Genomic DNA, 14134 nt, shown 5'->3' on the forward strand with positions numbered 1-14134 from the left:
TGCTACTTTAAATCAGTGTAAGTAAAGTTGTTGTTACAACATTATACATGTTCGTTACGTTATGAGATAAAGTTTGTCTTGAACTGCATAATCCATTAATTACTTTTAGGTGATATTGTATTTACAACTTATTTGACCCCGTTTTTTTTACGTGAATGACAGCATTCTCGTGCAACTCGTGCAAACAGAGTTATGAAAAGTATGGTGGAGAATTCAAAGACAAATTATAAATTACATTAAAGTGAGGATAACTGTATATTCGTCCAGTTTTGATCATTGACATTCCTGCTGTGTATTAGTAACTTTTGTGAACAAGATTAGAATGTTGCTTTTGCACATATACACATTGATTGGACCTCTCAACCAAATGTCATACCTTTTTTAGGGATTTTTAAGAAGATACATTTTCAAAAGTTTGTTGAATGTGTTTTGATATTTAAGTGCATTGTAGTTCATGAATACCAAGTTAAAAATTAATAATGGCAACATTTCTAAGCCTTTATTGTAAGCCACTAGACTTCTGTAACGATAAATGTTTAATGTATTAAGGGGAATATAATAATATACTCTTTTAGTTTTGGAATGTGGCATTCCTTGACCACCGTATCTTTTCTTATGCACTACTTTGTAAACAAACTAAATATTGTGTTTTAGCTCACATATGCCAAATGAAAAGCAAGACAGTGAACTTATTTCACATTTTTTCTTTAAATTAGAATCTGTAGGACATTGATAAATGTTTGGACAAAGCGAAGCACTATTATTTTCGCACCAAAAAGTCTTAATTGTTGACTTTGAATGTACACAAGAAGTCTTATGTAATTCAACAATAACTTTCTTGTTTCAGTTTTTCTCATTTTTATTTTAGTGAGCAATCCTTTGTGTACTTATAACAGTTGAAACAGTATTCATTTCATTTACCAAAACCTTGAACTTTTTTCCAGGTAAATTTTATAATACCCCACCCACTTTTTTCTAATTTCAAAGTATGCGTCCCCTTAAAACAAATGCAAACTCATCACAAATTGTTGTACCTCGTAGAAAAATGATAGAATTTTGTGATTTTACAAGTTTTTCTATTTTTCTGAGACTCTGGATGCCCAGGACAAACCTAAATTATAATCAGTATGTTCCAGTATACCCGAGTACACCTCACTAAAATGATTATATTTTTACTTTGAACAAGCCGATTTTTATAATTGACAAGGCAGTCTGAAAGACAGCTAAATCCCCCGCCACTGCTATGGATAGTGAAAGGGTAAAACCTTTGATTTAAGCTGTGACCTTGACCTTGAACTGACATGGCTGACTCATGAATTCTGCACAACGTCTTGATGAGGTGATCATTTGACCAAAGTTTCATGAAAATTCTTCAAGGGGTTTAGAAGATACAGAGCTGAAACCTTTGACCTTCAGTTGTGACCTTGACCTTGAGTTGACATGGCTGACTCATGAGTTCTTGATGAGGTGATCATTTGACCCAAGTTTGATGAAAATCCTTCAAGGGGTTAAGGAGATACAGAGTGGACACCAAATGGAAGGCTCAAACCTTCGACCTTTAGTTGTGACCTTGACCTTGAGCTGGCATGGTTGACTCATAATTTCTGCAAATCGTTCTGATGAGGTAATCATTTGACCCAAGTTTTATAAAATTCCTTCAAGGGGTTTAGGAGATATATAGCGGACACGAAATTGAAGGCTCAAACCTTTGACCTTCAGTTGTGACCTTGACTTGAGCCGACATGGCTGACTCATAAGTTCTGCACATCGTCTTGATGAGGTGATCGTTTGACCCAAGTCTGATGAAAATCCTTCAAGGGGTTTAGGAGATATAGAGCAGACACAAAATGGTAGGCTCAAACCTTTAACCTTGAGTTGTGACCTTGACCTTGAGCCAGCATGGCTGACTCATGGGTTCTGCACATCGTCTTGATGAGGTGATCATTTGACCCAAGTTTTATAAAATTCCTTCAAGGGGTTTAGGAGATATAGAGCGGACACAAAATGGCAGGCTCAAACCTTTAACCTTGAGTTGTGACCTTGACCTTGAGCCGGCATGGCTGACTCATGGGTTCTGCACATCGTCTTGATGAGGTGATCATTTGACCCAACTTTTATTAAATTCCTTCAAGGGGTTTAGGAGATATAGAGCGGACACAAAATGGCAGGCTCAAACCTTTGACCTTGAGTTGTGACCTTGACCTTGAACAGACAAGGCTGACTCATGGGTTCTGCACATCGTCTTGATGAGGTGATCATTTGACCCAAGTTTCATGAAAATCCTTCAAGGGGTTTAGGAGATATGGACTGGACACGATTTTGTTACGGACGGAAGGACGGACGGAGACCATTCCTATAATCCCTCCGCCACGGCGGGGGATTAATAAGGCACTGTGTTCCCAATAAATTGCTCTATAATGTGCCGAAAATCGCATCTAAAAACAACCAGCGGTTACGGAACTACATACGGAGTAACATGTACACATATTGAACGCCTCTCATAGTAACATCTTTTCTTGAAGGTATCACATCTGAAACAGTGAAAACCTAAAATACTGTAAGAGCATGTGCTGCAATTGAACAGATTTACAGTCTCAGGTAGATGCATCTTATGGTTCCAGTTTCCTTTATGATAAATGTTTTACAATATAGGTTCCAATTTTTAGCTCAACTTTTCCAAGAAAAAAAGAGCTGGCGATGGCGTCACCGTTCATTAAAGTTTTTGATAAAGTCAAATATCTCTGTTACTAGCAAAGCTATTGACTGAATCAATAGTTTCTACACCAATCCACATAACTCTGATTTGACTTTTGTCAGAGTTATGCTCCTTTTTAACTTATATATCTTTGTTAAAGTTTTTTATATAAAAGTCAAAAATATCTGTAGTACTATCAACGTTTTTGACTTTAAACTTTAAAAAGTTATTTACTATCAAAGGCTACACCAGGAGAAACAATCTTCATAAGTCTGATCTGAAATTTGACAGAATAATGCCCCTTTTTAGCTTTGAATTTTTGGTTAAAGTTTTAATAAAGTCAAATATCTCTGTAACTACCATTGTGGGGCAAAAGTGATGAGAAAGAAAACCTGTCTGAGATGCAATTTCACTTGCGAAATGGAATACAGGTTTTGTCCACACAAAAGTGAGCTGCAGGAAATTTACTTAGGGACGCACCACACGTCTTACATGCGGCTTCCATGACAGTTTGGCGCGGAAATTTACGGAAATCCCCATGTACGGCAGTACCGACAATTGCTATATCTGATTGGTCGAAACTTAAACCTCTATGATACTATAACTAGAGATGCTTTTGAGAAAAGCGCATGTCTCCCACAACTGCCCCTATGAAAAATGTTAGTTTCCCCTTACAGAAGAAAAAGGCCTGCTGCGTACTCTTGCTGTGTACATACAGCGTATATGATGCGTACATGATGTGTACTGAAATCAATAGTACGCAGGATATACACCGCACATACACCGATAGTACGTTTGTAGTACACTTTTGACATGCAAATGAGCTCTGCCGCGTACTACTTGCTGCGTAACATGCTGTGGACTACATAGTACACAGGATGTACGCTGGAGGAATTTAGTATGCGGGAAATAGTACGCAGCATGTACGCGGCACATACACTTTTCACATGCAAATGAGCCTGCGGTGTACTACCCCTGCAGCGTACATGCTGTGTACTCCTGCGGCGTACATGCTGTGTACTCCTGGCCCGAGTCCTGCGGCGTACATGCTGTGTACTCCTGCTGCATACATGCTGTGTACTCTTGTGGCGAAACTGCTGTGATAATGTAAATTCCTTACCCCACCAACTTTCGTATGCAAATGCTGATCATTTGGACAGAAAAAAACAGAAAAAAGATAAGTGACATGCATCAACAAGTATTTACCCTTACCAAAATAATGTAGATTGATGTTATCAAATAAATTAGTATGCTTTTCTCCATCCACTTTTCAATGAAATAAATCAAATTTTGTAGCATGTAATTTGGTAAACCTTTGAAGAAAATGGCATAACTGCATCAAGGGGAAACAACTTTAATGCAACTAAATATAAGTGTTATGATTTATTATAGACGATGTGTGCGTAGTATGTATTTATTTTGATTAAAATCCATCTGAGAACAATCTAGGACTGGAATTATATAAGCATTTATACACTTTTACGTCCGTAAAAAGTAGCGCACCAAAAAATTGTGGATTGATTTTTTCCAATGGGGCGAGCGCAATTAGCCAAAAACGTTCTGAAAATATACGAGCAGCAAATCCGATGAACAACTTTTTAATTTGGTGAGGCCTTAATGAGTCAACATAATGAGCATTAAAGCCTTTATAAAACATGACAGAATGGTGTTTTGCTTAAGAGTATTCAAATAACAGAGAGAGCTATTAATTCTTCTCATTCGGGCGCAGTTGAGGCATTATCTTGGTAATTATTTCATGTATTACAAAATGTAATGCAACGAAGTTCAAATAAGGCTTTTCAATTATCCAAGTTAGAAAGCTCCAGGATTAATTCAAAATGAAAAAGAATATATTTTTACACTGCATGCATGGTGCAGCTCAGAAATCACTAAGATGTAAGCTTCACAAATGAACATTGCAAATAGTTTGGCAAATTTTCATTGTTCAGAATACCGGTAATCTGAACTATTCTATGCTATTAAGATAAAAGTTACTCGGAAATCAAGTTCTTGCTTCCAAAAAAAAAAAAAAATGTACAAATCCTTCCTGCATGAAGTGTACTTCAGACTTTTACCTAAAAAAATTCAAAGTATAAACACCAAAAGAAAATGAACAAGTCCCTCCTGCGTATATGAAGTTTACTTCAGACTTTAACTTATAAAAAAAACACTAAGTATAAATGCCAAAAGAAATTGTACAAGTCTTTCCCGCGTATATGAAGTGTACTGCACAAATTTCAAAGTATCTGCAGTGTATGCATGCAGTGTACTATTTTCTTGTACAAGTCCCTCCTGCGTACATGCAGTGTACTCCTTAAATTTTCAGAGTCTGTGCTGCGTACTTGAAGTGTACTAGTGACCTCCTGCGTACATGCTGTGTACTCGTCGAAATAGTACGCGGCATGCGGTGTATGTAAAATGTACTCCTCTGGCGTACTACTGTGTTCGCGGCATATACACAGCAAATACGCACATGTACGCCACAGAGGCTTGCTTCTGTAAGGGCGATCTCTAAATGTTTTAGACGAGTGGATCCAATTAGATGGTCTGGATGAGTGGATCCAATCAGTAATTCAAGGGCCATAAATCAAAAGTGCCCGGGCGGATCTGGCTAGTTATCGAACTTGGGTAAGGTCTTATGGCCAAACATATTTTGTTCAAGTTTGGTGAAGATCGGATGAGAAATGTTCGACTTAGAGTGTGGACAAGAGTAAAAAGGCTGATTTTTCGATAATTCAAGGGCCGTAACTCCAAAATGCCTGGACCGATTTGGCTAGTTATCGAACTTGGCTGAGGTCTCATGGTCAAACACATTTTGTTCAAGTTTGGTGAAGATCGGATGAGAAATGTTTGATTAAGAGTGCGGACATGAGTAAAAAGGCCAATTTTTCGATAATTCAAGGGCCGTAACTCCAAAATGCCTGGACCGATTTGGCTAGTTATCGAACTTGGCCGAGATCTCATGGTCAAACACATTTTGTTTAAGTTTGGTGAAGATTGGAAGAGAAATATTCGAATTAGAGTGCGGACAAGAGTAAAAAGACCGATTTTTGGTAATTCAAGGGCCATAACTCCAAGACGCCTAGACCGATTTGGCTAGTTATCGAACTTGGCCGAGGTCTTATGGTCAAACACATTTTGTTCAAGTTTGGTGAAAATCGGATGAGAAATGTTCGACTTAGAGTGCGGACAAGCTTTGTGACAGACACACAGACACACAGACACACAGACTGGAGTAAATCAATTATGTCTCCCACACCACTGTGTGGTGGGAGACATAATTAGCAAGCATCACTATAAATAGTAACAAAATCACGCGTGGTGGCACGTCGCATTTGCATGCCGCATAAAGCATTTAGCAAGAAGCAATTTGCATTTCGCATTCAGCATTTCACATGAAGCATTAAACATTTAGCAAAAAGCAATTTGCATTTAGCAAAAAGCATAACACATTGTGCAATTCGCATAAAGCATTTCGCAAAACACAAAAACCATTTCGCAAAACGCATGAAATTTTCTTCAATACAGCTGTGAGGCACATGATCACAAAATGGCTGTCAATTCTTTAGTAAAGCTGCCTCAGCAATGTAGATTCGAATCAAAATGTTCACTTTTTAGTCTAATCTTTCACAACAATATGTCCAAATGTCAAATATAATATCCAGAATTAATTACAGCCAAAGTGCTAGGTTCACTTCTACAAAATGCCTTTTTTTTGTCTCAATTTCTCCGGGTGCACGGCCGCAGATTCGACAAAAAGGTAAGCAAAAAGCATAACTCATTGCGGAATTCGCATTAAGCACTTAGCAAAAAGCAATTCGCATTAAGCATTTAGCAGAAAGCAAATTGCATTTAGCAAATAGCATAACACATTGTGCAATTCGCATAAAGCTTTTCGCAAAACGCAAAATCCATTTCACATAAAGCATTCCGATGTGGCATTGCGCATTTCGCATTTAACAAAACCCATGGCGCGTCGGCTTTCCATATAAAGCAGTTTGTTTGGTTCTTATTAAAGATACTACACTATTTTTATAAAGGCCTAGGTAAAAGAGATTTTAAGCTGATTTTGTAGTAATTAAGATTTCTACTTTGCTAAGGTGTAAGTTAATTGTTGAGATGGAAGAAGCTTAACTCAAGATGCTAATGGCAAAGTCATTAAGCAAACACCTTGTTAGGTGTCAAACAATTCAAATTGTAAAACTGATTCAAATTGTAAAACTGTCTATGTCCAAAATATAAATTTAACTAAAAATAATTTTTTTGTGATTGTTTTTAGGTTACAAAAATTAAATTATTATTTTTAAAATCTACTTATAAAATCAAAGATTTTGATACCAGATATGACATGTTAACTTTTATTGTCATATGTCATATTAAAAAAAGATGTAAAAATATGGATCATAATATATGTATATTCTTATGCACTGGCTATATTTTGAATGAAATTGGTCTAAAACTTGTGATATTGCTACTATAAGAAGTAACAAGTTTCCCGTTCAGGAAGTAGGGAAAAACCCATAAATGATTTCCTGAATGGGAAGTTTCCCTACTGGCTCTAGGACCCAAAATAAGTCATTAAACCCAGTTCACACATGTGCCGGATCCCTTTGGTTGTGGTGGGTCTTTAAAGGTTAATTGTTCTACGAGTAATAGTCTATGTTTAGCCTACTGCTCCTATTTGAAATAAATTTGGAATGGACCTTATAACAACAACGTAAATGATCAACATCACTCCATTTTCATTTTCCATCGATTCTGTCAAATTTGTGGGGGGAAAAGAAATTGATCTAGATCTATCTTATTTTCTGTGTACAGCCACAGGTATCATGTGGATGTAGGATAAGGATTAGATTAAACGAATCTTGGACGTTTCGACCCAAAGACATTTCGACCCCAAAATTTAATTTTCTTGGGACAGTTCGACCCCAAAGACATTTCGACCCCTCAGAAATAGTTGTATGTTTTCATTTTATATTTCCTCGATCCATTTTGCATATTTTAGAAAATATAAATATAGATCAATATAAATATTCTGTTTTTAAATGAATCATACATAAAATACATGTCAGTGCCTGATAACCTCGCTGACCGGAAAGGACCGGCCGTATGTTTATTATTGGAACTAATTGAATTATTTTTCCATGTTTAATTTGATAATTTAAGAAGAAAATATATTATGAAAAATCAGTTTTTAGAAGAATTATATCATGTTTAATATATGAATATAAAAACGTTTACTGCCTTAAATTGCCAAAGCACAATTAATGTCCTTTGACAGGGGTTTTTTTTATTCTATAGCAGAGGCCGAATATCGGCCTCATCCCCCAGCCGAGTATTTCCCCCACAACCAAGGATTTCCCCTACCGCAGTCGAAATTCCCCTACGTCCGAAATTCTCCCCCTCCAAAATCGTAAACAAAGCAATGGAGATTACTCCCAGCGATTTTCCCGACCGAATATCGGACCCGTTCACAATTGCAGACGGTCTTTCACAATTTTCAATGGGTGTGAAAACCTTTTGAAATAGTAGAAAAATGTTAGAAGAGCGTTCAGTGGACCCGAGGTTCCGGTTTTGACCAGCGAAAATCGATAAAAACTCGTATCTGACCCGCACATAATATGCCGTGGGCGTCTGCTTGTCTCGCGGTAATACTCTTTGATGCGTAACGAGTTCGAAAGCTCTGCCCCTTGTCAATCAAAATCCCAGTGAACTTCATACTGTTTGTCGACACCAGCGTAAGTATGGCAGTAGGCGGAGCGTCGTATGTTAATTAGCTACTGACAGATGTCAATCACGCCACGCGCGGAGTGACACGTGGTTATCATCGGTATGTAATATAGATGATTGATAAACAATGCAGCGTCAGATAATCGTGTTTGTACCTCTTGTTAATTAGCGGTAACAGCTTATGCTGTATTATGTAATATGTGTTGTTAATTTAAAGTAATTATTTTATGTGCTTGATTCGATTAAATAAGCCGGTCGGCCGTTACGCAAATTTATTATCTTTGCCGAGGTATTTTGCTAGTGCAAAATAAAATATAAATGTTTTAAGTAATCAGATATTATAAGTATGGAATAGTTCTGGTGAAAAGATGAAATTTTATCAAGAATTTTTAATGTTTGCTTTCGTTTTTTCATATTTGTCTCACGTTTTCGCGATCGTGATTTTCGGACTTTCTTATCCTTTCTTACAAGATTTTCTAGTACAATTGAAATAAAAAGCCAACAAAAGTATGCATTTAATAATAATATGATGACCCTTGCAAAAGCAACTCTTATTTTAAAGCATTTTTTGTGAATAAAAGCATGTGACCTTTAAATATTCAATGATTTGAGCATTTCAACTCTCCCCACCCACCTTGTTACAATGATAAGTTAACATTAGTGCAAGTCCATCTATTGCTAAGTGACAGTGTGTATAGTTGCTAAAAGTTGCAAGAATATGTAATAAAAACATAGTTTAAAGTGTTTATTATGCGTAATTGTAAATTCCCCCCTGAGTGAAAAAATCCCCCAAAACTGCTCGTCGCGGGCTATTTTCTTCCCCCAATGACAGGCTGGGGCCTCTTCCCCCAGTCGTAAAAAAAACCCCTGTTTGAATATATGCGGCGTAACAAACACGTGCCTCTGATTAGTCCTGATAGAATTTGATTGCATTATCACACCTAGTGATTATATCAATTAATCAGTATATTTGTAAGCACACACAAGTGACATGTGACAAATAATGTCTAACAAGGTAAGTGCAATTAAATATGATGTTTTTATTTAACTTAAAAGCTAACAAAATTACGGCGATTGTGTTTATCCACGAGTGCGCAAATTTCCTGTGCGCTAAAAAGATTTTCAACCTCGTATAAAAGCGTTTTGCGCATTTTATTTTTCTTTTGTAAATTAATTATTTATTTGAGATATGATTGAATTCTGTCATAAACCCTAAAAATACGATTTATTAAAGAAATACGCGTGTACATTAGAGAATTTCAGGACATGGAAATTCATTCACGAATGCGCAAATTTCCAGATTTTCAATAATGTAGGCTACAAGACGTAATGCGCAAAAGTATTTTAATTTCCTTTTGAAATAATAATTTATATATATATGTTTGAAGGCAGTGGCTAGAGAACCGGAATCGGTTCCCTAGACTGCGAATTTATTCGTCCGGAACCGGTTCTCTAAGCAAAATACCGTGCATAGGCTAGGGAACCGGAATTTTATTTCTATGCACAATGATGCCGAAATCTACTTTGTTTCTTGGTAAGTGTCATGCATATTATTATCTTAATTAATTTTACCATGCCCTTGCATTTATCTGCGTTTACTGTCTCTAAAAGTGTACTTGCCAGATTTATACCGTGTCTGTCATATTGGAATTATATAAACTAGTACGAATGAATGCGTGAAAACTACTTTGCAGTTTTTAAATACTAGTAAATTTTGTACTATATGTTTAAATTATTTAAATATAAAATAATATTGGTTTGTATTTGCAACATTACATGTTTTATAGATGAACAAATTAATTTTATTGCCCTTAAAACGTCATACTGATTCTTTGATCACTTTAAATACTGGTTTGTAACACATCGGCATTTCACATTCAAAGATATGTAATCAATACTAACTAGAAATTGCTTTTGTAAAAAAGCACATGTCTCCCCCAATGCAAAGTCCTATAGGCAAGAAGTCAATAGGGGTCAGGAGCGAAAGTCAAAGAGACACTGATGGTTGGCTGCAATAGGGATCATCTACTTGGCATGTCCAGTCATCCCGCTAAATTTCAACACTCTTGGCGTAGTGGTTCTCAAGTCACTGTTCAGGCTCCTGTGATCTTGACCTTTGATCAAGTGACCTCAAAATAAATAGGGGTCATCTACTCTGCATGTCCAATCATCCTATTAAGTTTCAACTTTCTAGGTCAAGTGGTTCTCAAGTTATTTTCAAGAAATGATTTTACATGACCAGGCCCCTGTGACCTTGACCTTTAATAGACTGACCCTAAAATCAATAGGGGTCATCTACTCTGCATGTTCAATCATCCTATGAAGTTTCAACATTCTGGGTCAAGTGGTTCTCAAGTTACTGATCGGAAATTGTTTTCCATGTTCAGGCTCCTGTGACCTTGACCTTTAACAGAGTGACCCCAAAATCGATAGGGGTCATCTACTCTGCATGTTCAATCATCCTATGAAGTTTCAACATTCTGGATCAAGAGGTTCTGAAGTTATTGATCGGAAATGGTTATCAATGTTCAGGCCCCTGTGACCTTGACCTTTAATGGAGTGACCCCAAAAACAATAGGGGTCATTTATTCTGCATGAACAATCATCCTATGAAGTTTCAACATTCTGGGTCAAGTGGTTCTCAAGTTACTGACCGGAAATGGTTTTCCATGTTCAGGCTCCTGTGACCTTGACCTTTAACACAGTGACCCCAAAATCGATAGGGGTCATCTACTCTGCATGTCCAATCATCCTGTCACGTTAAGTAACCTGTATATTTAATGACCCGCCATTCTTGGTGTCCCGTTTAAGTAACGCGCTCTTTTGTTGTTTTGTTATGACGTCCTGTACGTCACTTGTTGTTCTTCCGGTCTATGAAGTAAACAGTCAACGTAAAACGGACAACACTTTTGTCTTCATTTAATGTCTCCACGCCACATCCTATGAAGTTTCAACATTCTGGATCAAGAGGTTCTGAAGTTATTGATCGGAAATGGTTATCAATGTTCAGGCCCCTGTGACCTTGACCTTTAACGGAGTGACCCCAAGAACAATAGGGGTCATTTATTCTGCATGAACAATCATCCTATGAAGTTTCAACATTCTGGGTCGAGTGGTTCTCAAGTTACTGACCGGAAATGGTTTTCAAAGTTCAGGCTCCTGTGACCTTGACCTCTGATTCCAAAATCAATAGGGGTCATCTACTTTGCATGTACAATCATCCTATGAAGTTTCAACATTCTGGGTCAAGTGGTACTCAAGTTATTGATCGGAAATGGTTTTCAATGTTCAGGCCCCTGTTACCTTGACCTTTGACGGAGTGACCCCAAAAACAATAGGGATCATCTACTCTACATGACCAATCATCCTATGAAGTTTCAACATTCTGGGTCAAGTGGTTCTCTAGTTATTGATCGGAAATGTTTTTCAATGTTCAGGTCCCTGTGACCTTGACCTTTGACGGAGTGACCCCAAAAACAATAGGGGTCATCTACTCTTCATGACCAATCATCCTATGAAGTTTCAACATTCTGGGTCAAGTGGTTCTCTAGTTATTGATCTGAAATGGTTTTCAATGTTCAGCCCCCTGTTACCTTGAACTTTGATGGAGTGATCTAAAAACATTAAGGGTAATCTACTCTGATTTCATGATAAATCATCCTATGAAGTTTCAACATTCTGGGTCAAGTGGTTCTCTAGTTATTGATCGGAAATGGTTTTCAATGTTCAGGCCCCTGTGACCTTGACCTTTGACGGAGTGACCCCAAAATCAATAGGGGTCATCTACTCTTCATGACCAATCATCCTATTAAGTTTCGACATTCTGGGTCAAGTGGTTCTCTAGTTATTGATCGGAAATGGTTTTCAATGTTCTGGCCCGTGACCTTGACCTTTGACAGAGTGACCCCAAAAACACTAGGGGTCGTCTACTCCAGCAGGCCTACAACCCTATGAAGTTTGAAGGTTCTAGGTCAAATGGTTCTCCAGTTATTGCTCGGAAATGAAGTGTGACGGATGGACAGGGCAAAAACAATATGTCTCCCCGAGAAGAGGGGGGGGGGGAGGGGCGGGGGAGACTTAATTAACAAAAATTACATAATTTGTTTTAATCCTTTCTTTTATTGTTTTATACCTTTTAAGTTTAAATTTCAAGTTTATTTCGGGTTTATTTTATCATTCCAATATGGCGGACAGTATATGCGGCGAGTACACTTCTGGAGACACAGTAAACACAAATAAATAAAAGGGCATAGCTTGCTGAAATAGTAAAATTAATTAACTTATTAAGATAAGAACATGCACATGACACTTACCAAAAGAAACAAAGTGAATTTCGACAGTTTTATGCACAGAAATAAAATTCCGGTTCCCTAGCCTATGCACGGTACTTTGGCTAGAGAACCGGTTCCAGACGAATAAGTTCGCAGTCTAGGGAACCAATTCAGGTTTTCTAGCCACTGCCATGTTTGAATTCAGTCATAAACCACTTCAAAAACACCATTTGTTGAAGAAATTGGTAATTAAGCGTAATTACATTTTGAAATTGCTCAATTATCTATAGATTAAAGCTTAATTATAATAATGACGGCATTCTTAAATGTTTTCAGGCATATCATTGATGACATCGTCGAAATGTCCATGGAGTTGGGGTAGAAATATCTTGGGGTCGAATTGTCTCTTGGGGTTGAAATGTCTTGGGGTCGAAATGTCTTGCTAGCGATTAAACCTGCTACTATATCCGAAAGGGGCGTCAAGCAGTATACATACATACTAGACTATCTGTTATTTTCTTATAGCTCTTTGATCTGGATAAGCTACTGACTTGTTTATTTCATTTTCTTGTTGTTAATTTTCTTTCACTCGTTTACACGTGCACATCGTCTGCATTTAGACTGGTTTCTAACAACTTAGTAGTACGGTAGTGATATTTAACAAATTGACGAAATCCAGTCTAGTAACCTTTCACGGTTATTAATAAAACCCGGCCCGGCCCGGCCCGACCCAAACCACGGAAATACCCGATTCCGATTGTACGGAAACCACCGGAAACTTACGGACGGAAGGCTAATATAATTACGAATGATATCATTTCGATATCAACTTACATTTAAGAAGTTAAGACTGTGACAGTCTGTGTATTCTTTCTGGTTGCAAAAACATCGTTATTGTTTGTAAACATTTACGCAGGAAGTCTTTATATTTACGTTGGGCGACCTGTGAAGTTTCCACATTTCTCTGTTTTATAGATGGCGTTAATATAGTTAAGACTGTGACAGTCTGTGTATTCTTTCTGGTTGCAAATACGTCTTTATTGTTTGTAAACATTTACGCAGGAAGTCTTTATAGATAGCGTTGTTTTTCTATTGCAAGGATGAGCCTTCTAATTAGTTTCTGTAATTTTGTATCGTTATCACATATCATTTTTTTTTTTTTAAAGATTCAAAATTGACAAAGAAAATCACTCTCACAATTTTATATAAACACATGCATATAATTATGTGGCAAAGTTAATATAGTAGCATAGATGTAACTAAAACTGAACAAAACAAAACAGCCCACCTTTAACGAAAGAAGACAAAAGACAAAGGTTAGCTGAGTGAGTTTCATTCCGACTAGACAGTACAACAATCAGTTGTGTATTTTTTTTTCTTTAAGAAAGAAAAATTGGTAGCTCCTACCGAAATCCGAAAGCGTAAGAGTTTCCTTAGT

At 37.1% G+C, this 14134-nt stretch overlaps 1 protein-coding gene across 2 annotated transcripts in view; it reads right to left on the reverse strand.

Moving 5' to 3' along the window:
- The window catches only part of LOC123547129 (uncharacterized), a 32771-nt gene extending 19435 nt beyond the window's left edge, over nucleotides 1-13336 (reverse strand). Inside the window, exon 1 of one of the 2 annotated variants that reach the window (XM_045333971.2) lies at nucleotides 13248-13336. The gene's annotated coding sequence lies outside the window, so the exon portion shown is untranslated. Of the gene's footprint in view, nucleotides 1-13196 lie in introns of both variants that reach the window. The other variant, XM_045333972.2, reaches the window with a different exon arrangement.
- Between the last annotated feature and the right edge of the window lie 798 nt (nucleotides 13337-14134).

Source organism: Mercenaria mercenaria, chromosome 8, assembly GCF_021730395.1.
Source record: "Mercenaria mercenaria strain notata chromosome 8, MADL_Memer_1, whole genome shotgun sequence".
NCBI lineage: Eukaryota > Metazoa > Mollusca > Bivalvia > Venerida > Veneridae > Mercenaria > Mercenaria mercenaria.